We start from the raw sequence: 24,801 nt of genomic DNA on the forward strand, positions 1-24,801 counted from the left end.
TACTTTGGCTGCTCAAAAATAGAAAGACAGTTGATGTCAAGCAGACAAGGTCAGAAACATTAGATAGGCTGGAAGTTGCCTTTGGCTAGGAAAATCAATTAATTAGAGCTAGGTGTAATTTTCCTCTCCTTTAAAATAAGAACACCAGCTAAGAGCCAGAATGTGCCATTAATACACTCAATCTTCTGATGGGGTAATGCATCAAGAGGAGCCCCGGGAAAGAACTTTTTCATGAACCTTGATTCCATCTTAAGGCTATGGCCCCATCCCATCCTACCTAGTTCTTTACCCCTATTTTGTGCGAAGAACTACAGTAGTGACTAACCCATGTGTGGGGTACAAAGAGGATCCTTGTGCTCTTCACCCCACTTAGGCACCTAAACAAGGGTAAGTTCCAATCTAGACAATCACAAATCACATAGCTGTCTGCTAGGAAATCAAAGCTTGATGAGAGAAAAGAGTAGTCTAAGGACAGACACAGACTCTAAAATTCTGTCACCTGCTGTCACTGTTTCCCTCTAAACTCAGGTAGTTCAGTCACTCAACACCCCTGTAATAGTGTTCCTATTTTACAGGTGACAAAAATAAGGCTGTTAGCTCCTTACAAGTAACGGATACTAAGGTTGTGATGCTGGCAGACCCAGTGCCAGCTCATGCCAAGGCTCCAGGCCTTACTGGCAAATGCATAGCTGGAAACCAGTCTGACTCACCTGTGCATTGGTTTGTAAAAGAAGGTATTAGATTTAGAGAGATGTGTTCAGTATTTGGACTTTATGAAACATTCGTGGCTGCTCCATGCATTAATCTCCCTTATAATATCTGTGTCCCATGTTATAAAGGTAATATTTTAGTGTTTGCTCTGTAACTATATATGTGTTTGCTATGAAACTGGAAACTCCACAGTCAGGAGAGAAGCATTACCAAGTGCAAAATACTGGTTTAACTACTAGAAGAGGTCATCTTCCACCCAACAAAGGAAAGCTTATAGACAGCAGAGAAACCATTGTGGAACATCAGTGGACAAAAGATTTTGTAGATTGTTCTCTCAACACCCATGAAGAGGGGATGTGCACAAACGCTTATCCCATCATAGCTTGAACTCTGGGGGAGGGAAGAGTCCACAGCTGATTGGTGAAATCTACTTATAGACTGCACCGCCAGTTGGAGGTGTCTGTCCTGCTTTCTGACACTCTGCCCTGAGGTTGGCACCCATGGTCATGAGCCACTCCAGACAGCCTGACAAAGGTTTACAGCCTACTTGGAAGCCCAGCTTCCATTATTGCGTATGCCGTTATTAGCACCGGTATCAGTGCCAGGATACACTTATTTTCTAATGTAAATACACCTGCGTAGTGCCGGAGCTGGATCCTCCCATGAGTTACACTCCATACAATACCATTGACTTCTTTGGAGTTACTGGATATGAAAATTGGGGTAAGGTTTAGCTCCAAATACTTCTGGGTTTTTTTGCCAGTTTTCACAGCTCCACTGTGACATTCAACTTCCACCTCTGCTGCATGAAAGGCATATTTCACTCTTCTGTAGTTTAGGTTCTCTTACTCTGTCCATCACCATGGTTTTTTTTTAGCGGCAATGGAAACAGCATCTGGCTACTAGATTTCTTAACATCACGGTACCATATTGTTATTCGTTGAGTTCAAGGCATTTGTCAAGCTCATGAAATAAAGTTTTGGTTTGAAAGTTTCAGGAGAATCATCATTTAAAATGATCAAGAGTCAGGGGACTAAGCCACATGCTGGGGTTGCAGTTTCCTTCCATAAAACGTGCACTGAACTCACTGTCCTGTCTGCCAACCGCCAATCTGAAGCCCTTGATAGCATGATATCAAAACTCCAAATACAAAGCAATTCTCCTAGCGTACTGTAGCTTCTGGCAGTGTACATAGCTTGACACAGTCATTAATTTTTATGCAGTTTTAGAGCAAATGTTTTACTAGGAACCCAATTTACTTCTGACAGAAGAGACCATTAGGTAACCGAAGCATGAATAGTGTCAAAAACTCCTTCCAATTGAAACATGCTGTTGACAGAAGGTGCTTTGCAATCAAATCTACACGCATTGATTTTGTTTGCTTTGATTGGCTGATTTTTTAAAAATTAATTTAACTTCTTATGATCCACCTGCACTGGTGATATTTCAGATCAGTTTAGAATTTTTGGTGGGGAGGGAGGTGACAAGGACCATATGAACTGCTTTGGATTTGAATTGGTAACCACATGCTGTGCCAGCTGTCCTTTCATAATGTGAAATGCAATGTGGGCTGTGAAGTAAGGGGGAGGGTTGATAAAATATATAGTGAGAGAAAACAAGGTTAGGAGCAATGAGCTGTTACTGAGCAGAGCTGTGGGGGCTTGGAAACCTTCCCCCAGAACCCAACACTTGAGGTTATCTATCCAAGTTTGAGATTTAGAAGACTTAGAAGGTGAACTTCATGCTTTGCTATGCAGTGGCACTGGCTCTCCATTCCCAAAAAGCTGGCGTCCCAAGTCAAGGTAAACCAGCTTAAGTGCCACCACTTGCTTGAGACATACTGTATTTGAATGTTAGATAAACTACACTGTGCTCTTTTTATTGCAAGTCTTCATTAATATGTAGATAGGGTTCTTGAAATATAGCCCAGTGAGTAATAAACAGGATTAGGGGATTACATTTGAGGATTAAAAACCCAGATCAAAAATCAAGTGCTGTTCACCTCTTTATTTCACGTGATTAACTACTCACAAATTGAGTAGTCCTACTGGAGAGAAGGGGATTTGACTAGAAGTCCAGTTCTGACACAGACAGATACCATTTACTCAACAAGTCATCTTATTGGTTTCAGTGGGACAGTTTACAGAGCAAAGTTTACGGAGCAAAGTTTACGGAGCAAAGTTGGTAAAGGAGCCAAAACTTTGGCCCTAGGTTAGGAGTGATAGGAACACGAGGGACAAATTCTGCCACCCTTACTTGTATGGAGGAAATATTCACATTCCAGAATATTGCCCTTGCATAGTCACACTGATCTCAAGACGTCTCACTGATATGGTGCTATTCAACATGAATAAGAGAATCAGACTGTGGCTGTCTGGTCCGTTCTTAATGTTGCAATCTAGCACTTAAATTCAGTGTGATCCTGAGCAGGGGATGACCTCAGGAGTAGCCCTGAGAGGTCTCAAGCCCCAGACACAACTCTAGGTGTCAGAATTCCTCCCCTGCTTCCTTCTTCCTCCTGCTGCTGGTATAGGCCAGCGGCAGCTTCCAGACACTCCTATTTCATGCTGGCTCAGCCAGGCTCTGCCCATCCATAACTCATTGCCCATCCATTGCCCTGCAGAGTGGGAATAGATCCTAGTGCTACCAGACATAAGGACCAGGTAGCCCAAATACATGAAAGGAGTGCTTTTTACTTGCATATGTAAGTCAGTGTAGTTCAACAATTTTGTTGATAATACAGGTCTCAGAAGAGAATTCAACTCATTCTCCCATAGATCTATTAGCCTGCTTACAGGACTAAGTAGTATTAATCTTAGCTGTATCATGAAAGTAAACTCATGGCTGAATCCACACTTACAACAGGACGTGGCAATTAAGAATGACTATTTTCCCCATAGTCACTTTTAACTGCATTTTTTAAATGAACTTGCCAAATGCTGAAAGTCTCATTTTTACAAAATGATGCTTCTAGATTTAGGTGTCTGCTAAGTGACAACCAAAAATGTTTGGTTCCAAAGAGGACCGTGCTTGTAGCTTTCACTGACTTGTCGGGGACATTTCCCAGTGAAATGTTGCAGTGTCATCTTGCTTGAGATATTTCTACCAAGGCTGAGGAAATGAGGACAGTCAAGCAAGCAAGGTACAGTCTTCAAGGCAAACAGCTTCTATACAGATACCGGAGTGAGACTCAGTGCATAGAAAGATGTACATTTATTACAATTAAATAAATTAATCACACAAGTTTTGGGCCAGGTCAAAATAGAACCATTAGATGGAGGAAAGAGTGAAATGGCAAGTCAATGAGATGCTACAATTCATGCTCTGTGCTCCAAAGACAGAATTTGTAAGTCATTTACCAGCATTTTAGGACAAATGTAGTGCTATGAATAGAATAGAATAGAATAGAATAGATCAGGACTAATTAGATGAATATGAGATGCATCCAGAAAATATAACTTTACAGAATTGTATAGTGTGATCATCTGGGTATAAAAGTTAATTAGAACAAAGCAAAATTCCTTCTACTCTCTGACAAATCTGTCCCAAGTCTGTACTGGATAACTGGAACAATAGATTTAGAAATTCCTGTAACAACAATGTGCATTTAAACAGAACTGGCAGGAACTACACCAAACATTTTTCAACTTGATTTCACAGTACGGTAAAGGCCAAATTCTGCCCTGGGATGTAATTGACATTAGATTAAATAGGACCCATGTGTGCATGTTCAAAAGCAAAGTCTAACCATTAGTGGAGATACTTTTTTTATGTTAACATACCTTTATAGTACTAGATTATTTTAGGTTGAATTACCAGCCACTGCATCTGTCATTTAGTTCCAGAAAAGCTGTTAAAAAACCACTGCAAATCCAGTTTTAAAAAGAGTAACATTAAAATTTAGCCATTTTTGGCTAAGAGAAATAATGCATATGGTTAATGTTTGAAGGCACAAACATGGTTTGTTTTGTTTACTAGAAGAAGTAGATAATTAAAATAATGAGGACCACATTCTGTTCATAGTAGCACTGACATAAACCCAGAGTAACTGTTGGAGACAATAGTGTTTTGCTGAATTTACTCTCTAGGGAGAGATTCTCCTTTCTGCCATTGGTAAAAGTGCCTTTATAGCCCTCTAGTCTGCCACAAAGAATTAGCTCTGCCTCAGGCTTTGTGCAAGGCAACTTACATCTCCTGCAAGCCATGACACTGGGACCGTCTCACAGGGCCATGCTAGAAGTGGGAGGGATAGACCCACTGCAGACACTCTGTGCTGAGCAGCCCAGAATCTCACTCAAAATCTTGCACATTGGAGTCACATTGCTATGAAAGTGTAACCTTTGGGTGGCTTACAGGTTACTTCACTATGCGTCTCCTAGTGTTTCAATAAAACTCCTATAGAAAAGCACATGGAGACCCAGAATTCAATCACTGAGGATTTCCAGCAAGGATTCCACAGGGTCAGCCTCCCCACAATCAAGTCCAACAAGAGGAATGGACTTAATTCTTAAATACCAATTTTATAATAATAAAAAAAATAAGTTTAATTTCTACTAAACAACAAGGCTACTTTGTAATCCACATACACTATCTTCAGTTATACATAAATATGTATAAAAAAAATCTAAATAGGTCAGTCCCCACAAAAACACCATGAGAAGTACTTCAGAGTTCCAAGAGCTTAAGCTGAGTTCACCTGAGTCTCAGAGTCTTTGTCTGTCAACTCTATACACTCTGCTGAGTCGAAAGCACTGCAACAATATCTTCCCTCTTCTTTCATGTAGAAATCTCCCACTGGAACCCAGGCAGACTTTCTTTGCCTCTGCTGGACTGTGGAATCACTCAGCTACCTAGTCAGCTAGGTAATTAACCAACCAATCAATATTAATTATGTAAATGAATAAACCTGCTTCAAAATGTTTCAGAGATAGAGGAAAAACAACCTGTTTTTTTCTTCTGTGGCTGAGCTTCTCCTTTCCCAAACCACATAGGTCACATGTCCTTTTGAAAAGCAGCTGCCCTGACTACCTGCCCTCAATGAAATCTATTAATACAACTACAGCAAGCCTTTGAGCATGCCCAGAATGGTCACAACCTATTCCAGAAACTTCTGGGTGTGGAGTGCTAATTGTGCATATGAAGGAATTGCTGAAGTGTTTGAACTATACCCACTGACTAGGAATGCACTGCATATTTAAGCATTGATGTGAGCAAAAAAAACAAAACAAAATACAACCATGAAAGGCATGTGCTAGCATGAAGATATAGGGACACACATTCTTCTCCCGCCACCACTAGGATACATTGATCAGCATTTCTTAGATGGTCATAGAGGATATAGTAGGAGGGAGATATTTAACTAAAGGGAAGGTAAATTCTCGTGAGGAGATACATTCCACAGTAAAAGCAAATGTATATATTTCTTATAGGCACTCAAAGTACTATGTTATATTTTGATAAGCTTGAACCGAAGGATCTTCAGTTTGGTGGTTGCACAAGGTATGGAAATTAAAATAATTAACTCTGTATCTGTGGTGTATCTGAAAACTGTGTTCGAATTGTAGACTGTCACTTTAATTTATAAGAGGTTTCCTAGTCCATCTTATAAACTAGGGCACTCCGTAGGGAAATGTGTAAAGCGTGGTATAATACAATTAGAATCAGTCTGAAAAAAGACAGCTTCCAGAAAGGTGGGATGTGTTGTGCTTCTCTGCCTTAGGAAGAAGCCTGCATTATCTCTCTCTGTTCTTGTGTGTTAGTGCTAGATTTTAAGAAATCAAGTAATATTACATTGCAACCTTCCTAAAAGGTTATTTTATGTTTTAATCACACTTTTGTTTGTATGATATGAACATAATATCAAGACTATATAGTTTTAGAGCACTGATTAAGGAAAAAGACACAACAGTTACGTTCAGTGGAATTAAGTCTTTCTGCAAGCATTGATTTTCGAACAGTGGATAGAGTATTTATGGTTAATACCAAACAAACACTGAAAAACTGATGAGCACGATCAATCACTTAAAATGCTCTTTTCAAAACAATAGGGAGTAGAGATGGGCAAAAATTTACCATATTTTTCCCCAGCAAAAAACACAGATTCAGCAACACTATTTTGTGAATTCATGTAGATCATGCTAATTGTTTCTGTTGGAAAAAAACCTGGAAACAAATTGTATAAATTGAAGTGTATCATTTTCATATTTTTTAAATAAAATGTTTTGATTTGAAATGACCTTGTTTCAAAATTTCCTTTTAATTTTATTCAGAATTTTTTAAATGTTAAAAAAAATCTCAAGTTTGCAGTGAAATGTTTTGTTTGACCCAAAACAATCTAGTTTTGTTGGAACTGCCAGCAAACTGAAAAATCTGTTGTTTCTCCAGCTCGAATAGCGAGTGTATTGCAGTGCTTTAAAAGAAGTGCTGGATTTAAATAGATTCTTTTGAAAGTGTGTCCTCTTCTCCCCATTTTGTTTTTTAACAAAAGTCTCTGATTTTACACTTTGTCTTTCAGTGTTGAACTGCATCAAACTCAACACAAAAATACAAGGGGAGGTTAACAGTACGTAGGGTGACCATATCGCAAGTGTGAAAAATCGGGACGGGGTGGAGGGTAACAGGCATCTATATAAGAAAACGCCCCAAATATCAGGACTGTCCATATAAAATTGGAACATCTGGTTACCCTAACAGCCTGTGAATTACTAGTGTTTTTTATATGTCATGGGAAAGACTTATACCAGCAATCTAATACAGAAACTGTGCCTAAAACACACCCTTACTGTACTGCGTAAACAGTAGTATTCCGGGTCACAGCTGTGGGTGGAAAGTAACCTCTGTAGGGCCACTACTCCCCCCCCCCCCCCAACCTGTGCATATGGGCCAATTGCAGCAACTAGGGGAATGAGGAGGTTAGAATTCCCCTATCCACTAAGGTTTTTGCACTTGCTCAAAGTTCCATAGGCTACAGAGCCAGGAAGGAAGGGTATGGCCTGACCACCTTTAAGCCGTGGTCCTGTACTAACTCAGTAGGGCTACTGCTAGATTGGTGCTCTGGCTGTGTGGTCACAACAGGGTTAAGAACCGTCCATTCATTTACGGACAGTCACTAAAAAAAATGTACAATTTTAACACTGTCCGTAAACGCATAAATAAATGAAAATGTCCGTGAAATTGAGTAGAAATAAAACATATTGTATTTTGATGCTGATTGTCGTCATTCAGAATCACTTCTTCTATCATAAACCTACACTGACCACGACTTTATCAATTTCTATTATTCTATTTTCTATTATTTTCTATTTCTATTTTCTATTATTGCACATGCCCAAAGAACCTGACTAATCAATTAATTGCAGCTAAAACTATTGTGTAATTCTGAATTCCTGTGTACAGAATATCGCGCATGAGTAAACACTTTTGTGACATTACTGTATTGTTTATGGTATTTTTAGTGATGTCAGTAAAACGTTTACCGTGTCAGTAAAAAATCAACGTCAGATCTTCATGTCGGTAAAAACTAAAATGCAAGGTTCGGCAACCATGGGCCACAACAACACTGAAATTTGACCTGGTTCCCCCTCCATCCAAACATAGGGGAGGCTGGGCAAAACAGTGTTGTTTCCAGGAGCCCAGGGAATATTTTCATATATGGCAGAGTGCAGGGGAGTCTGCTGAGACACCGGCTCACGCACTGTGTAGGTAAAAGAGAGAGGAGACTCCATACCAACAGAGAGCTGGGGTACCTGCAGGAGGGGAGGAACTGAACGAGGTCCCCGCTGGGACCAGAATCTGCCCTCCTCTCCCAAGAAATATGTTAAAAATATCATTGCTGGTTTGCTCCTGGTGCTACAAAGCTATGCACTTCCACTTACTCAGCCCTGGTCACAAAAGCACAATCCAGATCTAAGATTGCATTCACCCTTTTCTGTTCAGGCAGGCTAGGACTTTGATTGCATCTATGGGGAGCAAATCAATAGTACAGGTTTTAAGCCATTTAAATCATTGCTGTTCTAACAATGAAAGCTGCTTTATTCCATCAGCAGTGGGAGTTCTTTTCAAGACAATAAAAGAAAAGTTAACAGCTATTCCAGCTTCAAGGGTCAGGAGGAAAGGTGTTTCCTTCCTCCAGTGATAACTGCAATTAGAATCCTCATGGATGGATCTTCCCCATGGAATACGAATACTCCACGGGAGAATTCCGTCATTAACAAACATTCAGCATTGTGAAGACTAACATGCTTTCAAGTCATTTAATGGATTTTCAGTTCAAAATGGACATGCTTTTCCTTTGAAGAAGTTTTTCTAAGCAGAGTGATGGCATAACAACTGTATTATGTAACTGCACCAATATCACAAACCTGCCGTATGTGGATGATCTTGCAATGACAGAATGGATGAGCTAGTGTTTAGATAGGGTGACCAGATGTCCCGAATTCAATGAGACAGTCCTGATATTCAGGGCTTTTTCTTATATAGGCACCTATTACCCCCCAACCTCCTGTCCTGATTTTTCACCCTTGCTATTTGGCCACCCTATATTTAAAGGACAGGACTGGAACAAGAAATATGCATTTTGTTTGTTCCTGATCCTGACTTGTGTGACCTTGGACAGTTCACTGAATTTTTGTCTCATGTTCTCTTTAAAGCAGAAGCATGAGCAATAATTCCTTAGTGTTTGTCTTTTGTGAGTATTGCAGCCATCTTAGTTATGCTAAGAAATCCTTTCTACATATTCTGTATTCCCTCCATCATCCCATTTTGCTGTGAGGAAGTAGTATGCAACTGTGTAAATTGTCTATGCACAAGGAGGCAAAATTAAGGTTGCTCAGTCAATGTGACAGGTGGCATTTCTTAACTTCTGAGTGCTTGATTTTGCAAGCTTAGCATTTTAATAAATGTGTGTGTTCTGTTCCCCTACACTGCACACTGGAAAGCTGGCATTTAACCACTGTTACTGTTACTTAGAGTCAGCATTATGTGTAACAAACAATGATGAAACCAAATAATGTCCCCTGTTTTTAATATACTTTTAGAAACATATGGGGGGGGTCTCTTTTTTTGATGTCATCCTGATTTGAGTTTCTTAAAAGTTAAGAAACAAACCCCTTCTTTATTGTAGGTAAGCTCTGCTGTATAGTAAATACAGTAATAATTGGAACTAAAGTAAATAGGGTGAACAGAGAATCGGATTATTAGTTTTATATGGAACTTTATGAGCACCTATCCCACTAAAGCATTATTTGATTTTTAAAATAGTTGTCTCATTCAGGCTAAGCCAATTTTGAATTCAGAGAAAGTTGTGCTTTTGGGGTTATTTTTTAAAAGGAAATATATATCAATAGGCTTTACAGGGCAGTGGCCATTGGTAATTCACTCTTCAGCATGTTACAGTTAGAAAGCAATATCTTGCCTGGACAAATTTGATCTCCCTAGGGATCTTAAAACTAGCTGTGAAATTGGAGTACAGCGTATGGGGCAGGTTATGTTCATCCTAATCCCTAGAGGTGTCCCTCATTCAGAATGTGCTGCTTTTAAAGTAAAAGCTAATACAATATAGTTAAAATCCTCTATTCAACCAGTCAACCTGAACTCAAGATTCTAGTGCCACAATTGCCAAGCAAACTAAAATGGGAGGGCAAGAGGAGAAAGGATATTTCATTTCTGAAATCATTAACAGAATGTCAGTAACATTTATCCTAAGGATAAGGGACATGTTTCTTCAAACCTTGCATGACTTAACTTTAAATCTTTATTGAAAGCTCTAGCCACTATTTCAATTCAGGTAGCAGTAAATGCACAAATAAAACTTTGGTCTTGGACCATGAGTTCTGCATAAGGGCTGAATTAAAACTGCCAAACGCTCTTCTAAACCTTTACCTCCAATATTGCACTGTTTTATGGTACATACTTATTTTTTTTCCCATAAGAGAAATCCTTAACTTTCCCATTGAAAAATGTGTGAGTTTTTAAAAGCCATGCTCTACACTGACAATTTAAAGTTTATATGTATTAAGGGGATGCCATGGGACATTGGCTTTTATTAGAGATAGGCCCAAGCCTCAAAGCTCAGCTCTAAATTTCAAATATGCCAGAAAAGTGTGCTGGGGTCTGGCTCCATCATTTCAGTTCAGCCCTTCCAGAGGCAGTTTGCCACACTGAAATAGGCTAGGGCAGTGGAATAGTGGAAAGACACTGGGCTCTATTCCTGCCTCTAGCCAGGTCACAATTAGTGGCAATCACTTTCATCTTTGCTTCCCCTACTCAGTGTGTCTGTCTAGTCTATTTAGATAGTAAGCTCTTTGGGGCAGAGATTGCCTTTCATGTACACATGCAGTGCCTAGACTAGTGGCTTTCAAGCTGTGGGAGTCTGCAGACTATGTCTAAGATTTCCAAAGAGGTTTGTAGCCATTCGAAATATTTTAGGGGTGCTACTGAAACACCAATCAAAAAAGTTTGTCAAACAATCATTTTATGCCAAGTCTATGCTGTATTTCAGTATTCTTGTTTCCCTATGTATTTACTCCAGAGGGTAACCATGTTAGTCTGCATACAGCAAAAACAGCGAGAGTCATGTAGCACTTTAAAGACTAACAAATTTTGCTATGTATTTACTCTTTATTTAAGATAATGCAGCCTTTTCACTCCTTTGGCTTGTTTCAGGAGAGCTATTAAGATAGCAATCTTGCTCTGCTTACATCTAATTTTGCCTGTTAGCTGGATGGGAAAGGCAAGTAAACTAAGCAGCAGATTGAAGATACAGACATCCTGAACTATAGACTCAAAGCCACATGTGCCAGTTCTATCCTTTATCTAGCTGTGAAGGCATAGTTCCATATCATGCACTGTGATGGTCTTTGAAATAAAATAAAACCTCTGTCATGTATACAACAGTTGATAGGCATTCAAGACCTCATAGTATTTTATAATAGGAGACTGCCAACTCTCTTGCCCACAACTGTCATGCAAGTTCCTTGAGCTAGTTGTAGATACCCTCTTCCCAAGAGATGGTTCCTTTTCAGTTGGTGCTATGTGGGCTTGATTCTGCCATTACTCTATGGGTCAAGTTCACACCTAGAGTTCCACCTGCTTACACTACTTACTTGAATGGACCTGATTCTAATGTGGTCCTCATTGAGAGATCTGCATGCATACAGACTGCAGAATCAGGACCTATAGGTATGGATGAGAAGTCCATCAAGGTCAGTTTCATAAACAAAGCCATGTTACCAAATGAATTATTGCACCTCAGCATCACCTGTATATGAAAGGAGAGCAGCCTATTGTACCTTCTAACAGAATTTATTCAACTACAAAAAGAACTTTCTCTGTTGAAATTTTCGTACCAGCTGTATTCAGTATTCTTTGATATGCATCTCCTGTTGTTTGCTTCCTTCTGCCTCCTTTGCATAAAAGTTACAACAACATGCATGAATGTTGACAAAACACAATGATGGCATACATTACCTCTGAATCTGGCTTTAAAAGTCCCATTTAACATTACATTTTGGGGTGCAAAAAGGAGAGGAGAAAATTAAGGCCTGCTTATGCAATTGATTCTGTGCAGGGACTGGTGTCTACACACAGAATCACAGTATTGGGGAACTAAATTTTTAGTATTAAGGACCAGATGTTGACCTGCTTATTCATATGCTGAGTAGCATCTGATTCAATTGAATGGGTCCACTGACTTCAGAAAGCCTGCTAATGCAGTAAGGGCCCTTACTTAAATGTTAAATAGTACCTATGCATTAGCACCACTCTTTCAGGCCCGAATATCCATCTTCAATGAGATTCAGCAGTAGTTCCATTGAAGGCAATGACATCATACTGGATCAAGTGAAAGGAGATTAAGGTGTTGGTGTCTCAAATGAGTTTCGTACCAAATTCAATTCAGGATCCATAGCCCGGGTATGAGTGGAAGTGCATGTTTTGTTCTTACTTGATTCATGAAGTCTACTACTTAGTATTATTTGTTATTACTTAAGTGAGCAGCCGCCCCAAATACGAATATCATAAACCTTAAAGCAAAGTTCACTACATGCCATTAGATCCAGGTAACACAATATTGGGTAAGTCTATTGGTCATTAACCCAGGCAGTGAAAAGTTTAGAATGTCCATGCCAGTAACGTATGGTCAGATTCTGCTCTCACAACTTTTGTTGGCTTGAACCTGACTCCTCAAGTAGCCCCATTTGAAACAACGGGATGAATTTGCAGCATGATGCCACTCAACTGAAGTACGGGTATCTGATGGATCTAAAGGCAAAAAAAGATGCTGAGGACCACCCTGGAGATTGCCTGCACAACACAGATTTTAGCAATCCTGCAAATTGCAGTGCATTGTTTCAGAACTATCTTTTACTAGACAGCCTGCGTGAGAGGCAGCGATATACTGGCAGGGACTCAGTTACTGAATAATAGCCCCCTAGGAAAAGGTTAAGAAAACCATCATTGAAAGGTCAGGGTAGCTGTGTAACTGTACTTTTCCAAAAGTGATTCAGCAAGAAAAGAAATAGAGTAGGCAAAGCAAAGGTGGCTAGGTTCTGTTGAGTGCAATGGGTAGATCCTGGGCTCTTGGAAGTAATGCTGTCTATCAGCGCAATGACTTTTCTCTATCCCTTTCAACTGTGCAGTATGGGCCAGAACTCAGCTTCCATTTAAGCACTAGCAGTGGCTACAATTTCACAAGAGCATAGTCCTTGGCAACTCCAAAGGGAGCTAGTATCTGCATAAACACCAATGGGAACTGCTGTTTGCAATGGTGTTGTAGCCATCTTGGTGCCAGGATATTAGAAAGACAAGGTGGGTGGGACCAACAGGTGATCTGAAGAGCTCTCTGTATGCTCAAAAGCTTGTCTCTCTCACCAACAGAAATTGGTCCAATAAAATATATTTCCTCACCCACCTTCTCTCTCTAATGGGAATTGCTGGCTGATGAGCACACTTGAAAATTTGGGCCTAGGTTTTCAGGTTTGGAGAAGCTCTGAAGTGTGGTTAATTTATAAATTTAGTTTCTTAAAGTTTGTAGTCTGCTTAACAGACAGAAGAATGACAGGTGCCTATTCCAAGGGAGCTGTGATCAAAAGGGTTGATGAACAATCTACAGATGATTTTCACAGGTACTCATGCCATAAGGAGCCTGGTATTAGAGACCAAGCACTGTCACAACACGAGCCAAGTAACATCATTACAAATGTACTGTGATTGCCAGCTGTCTGGTTTGAAGCTAAAATGCCTTTATTCATCTAGTCTCCTAACTCAGTCTGTCTATATGTTACATTCCTCCACGAGAAGCATGGTTGATTGACGTGGTTGAAAAAACAATGTTTCAAACTTTGGAGAAAATGTTGGAGTGGTGACTGTTTCTTAGGTTCAAAAGGGACCCTTTTATTGCATTTATTAAAGTGTCTTGAAAATCTTATTGAAACTCATCAAAACTGTGCTTACTAAAACCAGGTTCAGTGAACAAAACTTTAATGACATCTGCAATAAAAAAAACTGTTGCAAATTTTAAATAAGAGTTCCCATATGGTTTGATATATCCTGTAACCAGCCTCAGTAAAAATGTGTCAAGAATTACTGTTGGGGGCATATTAAACAACTTGGTTATTACAATATTTACTCTTAGGGGAAGAGAGCAGGAAACAGAAAACAAAAATAATTGGAGATGAAAAGTTTACAGGAGTATTGCACCCTAAGAGATGCATGGTCAATAAGTTACACGACATCCGACATACTATATTAAAAGAACGTACCATTACAAAGTCAAGCACTCAGAAGTTAGGAGGGGCCATAATTAAGGTTGCATGTGCACACAACTAAAACCAAATGTTCACAAGTGGTTATAAGTGATTTGTCAGGATCACACAGAAACTGTGTGACAGAGGCAGGGAAATAATTCAATCCTTCAGGGTGTCACTCAGATTCCTTAACTAGGAGACCATCCTCTTTCTGCAGTTTCTCTCTTCATTCACTACACCCCTTCTAACTACTGGAACAAGTAAGGCAAGGACCTACAAATAGTCTAATTCCCATCCAGTATTCATTCCCAGCGTACCATCTATCCTGTGCATTGAGACGGGACATGTGGAAAAATCTAGTATGTAACTGTGTAATTAAGGAAAAGACGATCATACTGCAAAGGTACAAACGGGGCAAATTAATGCTGCACAGGCAACCTCAGCACTGGCATTTCCTAACCTGAGCGCTTGACTTTGCAATGCTATTGTTCTTTTAATGTAGTTTGTGTGTAACTTCCCAGTCTGAAGAAAGCAAAGTGACAATCCTGTCATATTGACACTCACATGGTTCATCAGAAGGGTTGGAACCTTTAGATCGAACAGCACAGCCCTCTGCCACTCAAGCAAATGTAACGGATAGCAGTAATACATTTCATCCACTACGTAGGCCAGCACTTTAGGGGGATGTGACATTTTGCCATCAGGTTTATGATGACAGCAGAGGAGTGGTGAGCCACTGGACTCTTATCTTCAGGTTCTGAAGGTAAGCATGATGTAATGGGAAGACACTCCCCTCCAGCTTGTCCCTGTCCCAGTCCATTTCTACTTCCTCAGATTCCTCGACTCAGCCCCTGTCTCCCCATTCAACAATCCCAATCTCTATGGGCACCTTTTCAAATACCAGAATTCCACCCCACTCCAGGCTTCTTACCCAACCAGCCTCAATCTTTCTTCCCCACCACTCCCATTATACTAGGCACTCTTCATACCCATCACTCCTGCATCAAGGACTAATGGTGGTTTGGTAATTTATGCCGCACACTGCTGACTAGCAAGTCAACTGCCTAGATCCTGCTCCACCCAGATTGACTTCAAATAAATCTCATTTACTTGTGAGTTTGGGCATGTGAACTGAGTCTGACCATCTTTAGGAAATGGTGCAAATTCTTCGTCTTTGAGGAAGCCTTTCCAACATAGGTGACACCCAGCTAACAACCCCTTTTTACACCCAAACTCAGTCTGACAAAGCAAATCCTACATCCAGCAGAGTTAACCCAGGAGAGGGGAGTTCCAGAGACTCCATGTAGTCCTTTAAAGATTTTGCTGTTGATTTTATGTAGATGCTGCTCAGACACTGTGGTGATGGGCAACAGTATAAAACCTTAAAATAGATGGATAGTTTTTGTATTTCTCCACTTTCAAAGTTGCCTGAATTATCTTGGACAAAAAATAATTAGACTGCTAGCAATGTAAAAAGAAGTTTAGGAATGGCAAAGTCCATCCTTGAAAGGTTAGATGCCAGTGATTTAACACATTGCACTCTTACTGCTACAGAACTGGCTTAGGTTTTTTTAGTTTTTATATTGCATGATTGGCAGTTTCAACTGAAAACAGGCCCTATAGGGGGAGTTGCATGTCAGGAGTGAAGGTCATTGACAGAACTGAGTATGCTTATTCATCTCCCGTTCATTAGCAACAAGTTGGAGTTGACAGGTAAAGCAATGACATGAGTCTTACTAGTAAGAGTGTTAAAGGTCTGTGGTGACAATTCCTTAATACAGTAACATTCAGTAAGTGTAAAGTTTTAGTGGATACTGTGTGTGTATAAACGTACACCTACCCCCACTTATAACCTGATCCAAAGCCCATTCAAGTACATGGAATAATCCCCATGGAATTTGTATCTGGTCCATAGACTACAATCCTGTACTCATAGCCATGTGAGTAAAGACTACTCAAATTAATATTTCCAAATTCAGAGTTGATGTGCAAGTTAAATTTCCTTAGACTTTCTTGTACTTGCTGAGGAATAGATGAAAGTAAGCCCAAATTATTTAAATTTGGAAGCCAAGGAAACGATGTACAAGATGTAAATTGAAGTATGTGGTGACCAATTTCCACCTAGGAACCCTTACATTTTACTGTTTATTGCTTTCTTGCTATGCTCCTTCCATGTTTTGGATTGCATCACTAAGAGGAGCAAATTCAAAGGTGGTGTGTAAGTCACATTGATAAAGGAGGGCAAATCTAAGTCTACGCTAGTGTGACAAACATGAAAAGCTACAAGTTTTATGTGCACCAATTTAGAGTACTTCTAAAGTCCTTTGAATTTGGCGAATTGACTAGTGAATAGTGATTACTTACAAGTAAGAATTTGCAGGAATGAGCCTTATTCTGTAACTATGTCAATCAAATGATCAGAGAAAGCACTCATTTAAAAATGATATTTAGGGAGAAAATTAAGTGTTCTTCTATGTAACCTTCTATTTTCAGTGGAATGAATCTGTTGCCATGCTACCAGGAGTTATTAGCCCATCTCTAGTACTGCATATCAAAATACTCCATCTTTCTATGTTTTCCAAGTAATGATTCTTATGAGGAAGTTATACTGTAACAGATGATTGGAGGATAGCAAATGTGATGCCAATTTTTTAAAAAGGCTACAGTGGCGATCCCGGCAATTGCAGGCCAGTAAGTCTAACTTCACTACCAGGCAAATTGGTTGAAAGTATAGTAAAGGACAGAATGATCAGACACATAGACGAACATGATTGTTGGAGAAGAGTCAACATGGTTTTTGTAAAGGGAAATCATGCCTCACCAATCAACTAGAATACTTTGAGGGGGTCAACAAGCATGTGAACATGTGTGATCCAGTGAATATAGTGTACTTAGATTTTCAGAAAGCCTTTGACAAGGTCCCTCACCAAAGGTTCTTAAGCAAAATAAACTGTCATGAGATGAGAGGGAAGGTCCTCTTCTGGATCAGTAACTGGTTGAAAGATAGGAAATAAAGAGTAGGAATAAATGCTCAATTTTCAGAATGGAGAGACATGAATACTGGTGTTCCCCAGTGGTCAGAACTGTTCAACAGAATCATAAATGATCTAGAAAAAAGGGGTAAACAATGAGGTGGAAAAATTTGCAGATGATACAAAGCTACTCAAGATAGTTAAGTCCAAAGCCGACTGTGAAGAGTTACAAAGGAATCTCACAAAACTGGGTGACTGGGCAACAAAATGGCAGATGAAGTTCAACATTGATAAATGCAAAGTAATGCACATTGGAAAATAGAATCCCAACAATATAAAATGATGGGGCCTAAATTGGCTGTTACCACTCAAGAAAAAGATCTTGGAGTCATTGTGGATAGTTTTCTGAAAACATCCATTCAATGTGCAGTGGCAGTCAAAAAAGTGAACAGAAATCCTTAGAAAAGGGATAGATAATAAGAAAATATCATATTGCCTCTTTATAAACCCATGGTATGCCCACATATTGAATACTTCATGCAGATCTGGTCGCCCCATCGCAAAAAAAGATATATCGGAACTGGAAAAGGTACACAAAAGGGCAACTAAAATGATTAGAGATATGGAACAGCTTCCATCTGAGGAGAGATTAATAAGACTGGGACTTTTCATCTTGGAAAAGAGATGATTAAGGGGTGATATGGTAGAGGTTTACAAAATCATGACTGGTGTTGATAAAGTAAATAAGAAAGTGTTATTTACTCTCTCTCATAACACAAGAAGTAGGGATACCAAATGAAATTAATAAGCAGCAGGTTTAAAATGAACAAAAGGAAATATTTCTTCACACAACACACAGTCAACCTGGGGAACTCCTTGCCAGAGGATGTTGTGAAAGAAAGAATATAATGGAGGTAAAAAAAAACCTAGATCAGTTCATGGAGGATAGGCCCATCAATAGGCTATTAGCCAGGATACGAAAGGAATGCTGTTTGCCTGAAGCTGGGAATGGGCAGTGGGATGGATCACTTGCTGATTATTGTTCTGTTCATTCCCTCTGAAGCACTTGGCATTGGCCACTGTCAGAGACAGCATACTGGGTTAGATGTACCATTGGTCTGACCCAGTATGGCCATTTTTATGTTCTTGTGTTCTTAACTTGATGCAATTTCATAGAAGCAGTTATTTGTAGCACAGATCAGACGATAGATTTTTCTAGTATTTTTTACTGATTTACCAAATAAAAATGTTAATTACCTTGATCTTTAACAGTATTCTTCTTATTAGTTAGCATTTCTAAGTATAATATTATCCCAACGGAACTCTGAACTCTCGTTAAAATCCTAATACTAATTTGCAAAAGTCATTCACTCTTCTTATCCTCTGTTTTGCATATCATTTCTTCTATTAGCGTTACATAAGCATATAATTACCTACTACTCTAGATGAGTATCATTTGTAAGCTATTACCTTTTAATATTGACATAGAATTTTCTACTCTTTTCTAAAAGATCTATGCTTGATACCTATTCTCTGCATTTTATATTACCTACCTATGCTTTTGATCTCTCCCATACCTCCCAAATTTATACTCTCCAACACCATCAGTTAGAATTTGACAGAGAAAACGAAAACTATGACTAAACCTCAGAACAATAGAGTATAAAAGACCAAATTCACCACTGGTATCAATGGAGTTGTACCTGCTTATGCCAACTTGTTTTCATTTAATAGCCATAGGAGTCAGTGGGTACTGCTACACCTTGATTATAGCAGTGGATTCGTAACCTACAGGAACACAATGTTTTATGCTTTCCAAATGTCTTCTGATTGCTTGTAAATAGCCTCCTTTCCCACCCCTCCCCCTTTTAGTAGCTCTTGCACCCCACAGAGAATAAAAAGAAAAAGCTAAAACATATGCACTAGAGCTGGTCAAACATTTTCTGTTGAAACATGAAATATTTCTGTTTTGCAAATGTTACCACAATGTCTCCTGGGAGATGTGCCTTGGTTGCCTCATTCTCGTCTATGGACCTTCCTGGCTGGACTAGATCTCTTATGACTCAGTCTCCCCTCAAAAAAAAAAAAAAAAAAAAAAAAAAAGAAGAAGAAGTCACAAAGGCCATAACTTTAGTGGGAATCAGTGCTTTTGTGCATATTATCACCCATCATCTATTATATACCTCTGATGTTCATGCTAAAGTGATTATTAAATATTATGACACCTTATTTCACTCGCAAGTGAGTAAAATATAAAGATACTGATGCTGGAAAAGACATTATCTCTTGGGAACTCGTTCTAATAAGTATTTCTCGAGTGCTGAAATGGTCAGTAATGCCAGCCCTATGGAATGTTATGCTATAAAAACAATTCTCCAAGAAAAATGCAGCAAAATGAGCTGTATATGACACCTTACTACAAACTGGTTCAGTAGGTGCACATATGTAGAGTGTAAGGTCTTCGGGGGTGTATTAAGAGGCCTTGTCTGTGAGAACCCTCTTTTGGGAAGATGGAGAGCTACACCATCCTGGCGCCATCCCCTTATGTCATCATACCCAATTCCGCATTAATCAACTATAATCAGCACTAGGTTACCTGAGTTTAGAACTTTCTTCTCCAAGGCCTCTGGCTGGAGTTGGTAGGGGAACCCAGGCCCACTCACTCCATTGCGTGCCAACTCCAGGTCCTTATCTGGGACAGCCAGAGCCTTCTCCATTCCTTGCTGCTCCCTGAGCTACTTCCTACCACTCCTACTCTGTGGGTTTCCCGAGCCTCTTGTCCTGCTTCTCCCTCTTGGGAGTGTTGGTTTCTCTGGCTACATCTCACCAGCCTGCTGGAGGGATCCTTTCTCTGCTTCCCTGACAGCCACTCCACCCTGTTACCTTGCAAACCTTTGATCCTCATAGTGACTGTTGTTGATACGGGACGCTTAGTGATCAGTGTGGATACCAGTGGGACACGGCACGCCCGATTTGCAGATCAATAAGGTTTAATGTGCAAGGTTTCTATGGATATACTAGTTGAATACAAAGTCTAAAATTAACTACAATATATTATACTCACTAAGCCTGGAGAGCTAAGCAGTTACTCAGAAGGCTGTATACAGGAACGGCTTTCTTCAGGGGCCCCAACAGGGAGTCGGTGGATCCTCTGGTCCTACCGACAGCACCTCCCGCAGAGTCAGGTGTTGATGGAGCGCACCCTTTTGTCTAAATGGTAACTTCTTATATCCTTCCATAAACAGCTTTCACCTAATTACCTCTCTACTCATTATCATATATGCTAATTAACTACGTTGGGTTTTCACCCTTGACTACATTCCATTGTCACCATGGTAATTGGGGTCATCAGAACAAGATCTGGTGATAGGAGGGGTGGTGTAAAAATATGCCCCTTGGAAGTGAAAAAGTGTACCCCCAGACGTTCAAGGATAACTTGTTCCCATCACCGTTACCTCTGTGAAGCTGCAAGCATACATGTTGTGTATTTTGTCTTGTTATGTGCCATGGCATGCAGAAACTGAGACATCTGCAAGGTTACTCAGTAGTCCTGTTCATCTCTGCCAACCGGAAGATGTCATGTTATGGGTCAGAATAGCCAAGCAAGCAACGGACGCTATGCTAGGCCAGTAGGACAGTGGTCAGGCAACTCAAATTGCACCGGGCCTCTAAAGCTGTGGGGCTGCCAATCAACTCTGGCTGAGTAGGTAGGCAATTGCTTCTTAACCCTTTGGCTGCCAAATAAGCATGGAGGGCAATAGACCTCATAACAGGGGCATAGACTGATTTTTGTTGTGTGTCCAATGTTAACTCAATTGGCACCTTACAGCATCACATAACAGCAATAAGTGATTTATAAAGGCAGCCACTCATATCAGTGATGCTTTTCAATGTAAAGTAAATTACAAAGGGGTCAATGAAATCAAAACTTATTCTAGTTTGGGATGGACCAAAGGTATAAAGGACTGGTCCCTGTTGGTTGATATAACAGAAATCCCACTCTCTGGTATGGAGATGTATCTTTTTCCTTGGTTTCCCCTCCGATGATCTTCCTACAAGATGCTTGCCAAAAGTCACCTCACCCACTGTGCTTGTATGTTCCCTGGTTTTTTTTTTTTTTTTTCTACTTTGATTGTAAGCTTTTTGAGGAAGAGTAGTGCTTTCTGACATGTTTATAAAGTACTTAGCACACTTTGGGGATCTGTAAGCCAGTGACTTGCAGGTTCTCAGCACATCGGGATCAGGACCAACCAGAAATATCCTGAAAGGAAGTAAAGAGATAAAGGAAATTAATGCAAGACTACCTGAATTGCTAAGAGTTGTTGTGTTTTGTTTTTTTGTTTTAAACTGAAGAGTGTTGCTGTGAATTAGATGCCCCATCAATTTCAGCAGTTTTAAGTGCTATCAAGCCTGCAGCATGAGTGTGTGAAGTGAGACCTGAATATGTCTCTCGAATGTGCTAATGAGATGAAGATTAATACCAGATTGCTGTAGTGTTTTTATGTAAATGAATACTTGAGTTGAAGTCCACTTATTAATCAGAGACAAGTGTAACTTTTCCTTAAGAGTAATGGTTTGTGTGCAAGTGAAACTGATTTACTTACTATAAAATTGAAGTTTTCATTACTGAGTGATCCACTTCATTCTTAGGCCTGGTCTATATTAGAAAGTTTTACTGATATAACTATTTCAGTTTGGTTGTGATTTTTTACTGAAATAGCTTTAGTGGTATAAGCCCTAGTGTAGACACACTTGTACTAGCATGAAGGTGCCTTATACCAGTTTGGGAAGGAGAATAAGCTATACCAGTATAACTGCATCCACACATTGGGGAAGGGTTATACCATTTTATGCTAAAACTTCCTAGGTCTTTTCCCCACTTCATACCATACAGAATTTGATCTTATAAAACTAGAGGTATGGTTACTGTTGTGATAAATAAAGATTTATCCTGGGAGCAGTGATGTTTCTGGTTATTAGTACCCATAACGAAACCTCAGACACTAAGTTTGATTCAGATAACCCTGAAGGCCCAGGTACTTGTCCAAAGTTTACCTAGAATCCTTACCCGTTAAATCCCTCTTTCCTCCCAGTTTTGTCAGGTTCCTCTCCCCATCCAACCCCCCATAATCATTTTAATTCATACCCCTCCTGAGCAGCCAATCCAAAGACCCTTTAAGTCAAAGTGAGTCATTCCATTGAATTCAGCGGGCTTCAGACCAAGCCCTCGAAAGGATATCTTTGATACAAGAGGCAGCACGGAGGAGAATATACTGACACAGCAGAGGCCCAGGGTGCCCTGAAATGATTAAGGTAGAGTCAATCATTACACTGATTTCAATGGCAAACTACTCACCAGCCTCAGCATCACAAAATCCAGCTGAGATAAGGGAGAAAACTTGCTGGGAGCAGCATTCCCTGGTTGCCAAATCCAGAATCCATGGAGTGCTTTCAGCAGTTCACCATGCTCACTTTAACTTGTTCCCTTACCAAATACAATGCATCCTCACAGCACTTTTTTTCTGGTACCTGGGTCATTTGGGTAAAAGATTGGTTTATTCTACAGCATCTGTACTTGCCAACCCATTCAAACACACACATTTCTCTATTAAACACCTGTGGGTACCCAATCTTAGGCTTGGACATGGTGTAACCCACAGAATCACTCTTAAAGTGCCAGATGGTTCATAAAAGGAGTGAGCACAAGGGTTCTCTTACCTCCCCATCAGGTACACCCAGGCCTCAGTTTTCCACCTCAACAGAAGGACTGCTTTGGATTGGTGGCAAGATTTAGCCTTTTGGCCAAATCAAAATGACTCCCTTTTTGGGTTAAACAAAGGTCCAAACGGGCACCACCACAAGTCAAACCTTTTCCTCTCACTTGCAGGGGATCTATTTGCAGATAGGTATTCTTTTCTTAGTCACCATGGCCTTCTCCTTAGAGACTGCAGATCATCCTTTGCCTCTTGCAGCATGGCTGTCCACTTGCTCTGCAGACTGCCTAGCCTGCCTCTTAGCCTTCACTCCAGACCTTGCACAGGTTTCTTCAGCTGAGGACAATTAAAGTAAAGGACAAACAAATTAGCTACAGCGGTAGCTACTAGATTCATCTCAGCAATATAGTCCTCTGCCAGGTTTGCCCAGCACCTTCAAGCTTCTGCCACGTCTTAGCGCCCAGCACTGATATCTTCCCAGAATGGGGAGAGAAGGAACAGGACACATCCCACTACAGAGAAGCAAGCTGTTTCCTCTTCAGGCATAAGCACCTTTCTTCCTCAGCCCAAGTGGCATCATCACTGATCAAGTTTGCAGATGGCACAAACAGTCTCTAAGTACTTACAAGGGGAACAAACATATGAACCTGGGGGTCGTCAGTCTACCAGAGAAAGATATAACACGAACCAATGGTTGGAAATTGAAGTTAGACCAATTCAAATTGGAAGTAAGGTGTATATTTTTAAGAGTGAGAGTGATAAATCATAGGAATGATTTACTAAGGGTCACGGTGGATTCTCCATCACTGACAATTTTTAAATCTAGATTGGATGTTTTCTCTAAAAGATCTCCTCAAGGAATTATTTAGGGAATTCTATAGCCTATGGTGTACAGGAGGCCAGTCTAAGTTCCCTATGGTCCCTTCTGACCTCAGAACCTCAGAATCTATTCTTAGTTGGTAAGCACAGCAGGCAAAACCTGTACCTGTTAACCCCTTCTCTGCCTAATTCATCATGGGGTACAGTTACCCCATCTCAGAGTGAATATAGCCAAAGACACTCCCAGGAGCCTGGTACTGGCATTCCCAAGGGGTGGCATTATGGGGTAAAGTTCAGTACATGCCACCCTCCTGGTCAGGCCATGACCTCCCTGAGCATTATCATCATAGGGTTGCTCAGCATACGTACTCATCTCTCCTCGTGGTAGCAGTGTTGAGTTTTCCCATCATCTCTCTTCTGCTAAGACCCAAGTTTATTTCTTGGTAATTTCCTGCTTAGGAAATTGAAGTCTTCTTTTCTGTGACACACTGGACTCTTGCCTTGCACCCAGAATGCCGCTGCAGAATTGTCTCCTTTTCTCACTGCTCTAGCCACGTTGCTCCCATCTCAGCAAATCCCTCTAAAAGCTTTGACCTCCTTCCAAGCTCCTTGCTCTTTCCTTCAAAGCGCCACATAGCTCTGACCAGCTTAGTATGTTTCTTCCTTCCATCCTAAGATATTCATAAAGAGCCAGTCACCTTTGTTTATCTTGTAGGCACTGGAGGACACCATTGTACCAGTCTCCTGAAGATGGATGCAGCCTTATGTAAAATATGTTTCTTGCAAGAAGGAATTATTGCACTTTCACAAACAAATAAAACCTTGGGGCAAGAACAACATATT

The 24,801-nt window shown here is 40.2% G+C and overlaps 1 long non-coding RNA gene across 2 annotated transcripts in view; it reads right to left on the bottom strand.

Moving 5' to 3' along the window:
- LOC137163728 (uncharacterized) overlaps positions 1 to 5,528 on the bottom strand; it is a 117,549-nt gene extending 112,021 nt beyond the window's left edge. For both annotated transcript variants that reach the window (XR_010922819.1, XR_010922818.1), the window contains exon 1: positions 5,408 to 5,528. This is a non-coding gene — a long non-coding RNA (uncharacterized lncRNA). The remainder of the gene's footprint in view (positions 1 to 5,407) is intronic.
- Between the last annotated feature and the right edge of the window lie 19,273 nt (positions 5,529 to 24,801).

This window comes from Emydura macquarii, unplaced genomic scaffold, assembly GCF_026122565.2.
Source record: "Emydura macquarii macquarii isolate MOO-44397 ecotype Brisbane River unplaced genomic scaffold, CSIRO-AGI_Emac_v2 contig_2636, whole genome shotgun sequence".
Classification (NCBI taxonomy): domain Eukaryota; kingdom Metazoa; phylum Chordata; order Testudines; family Chelidae; genus Emydura; species Emydura macquarii.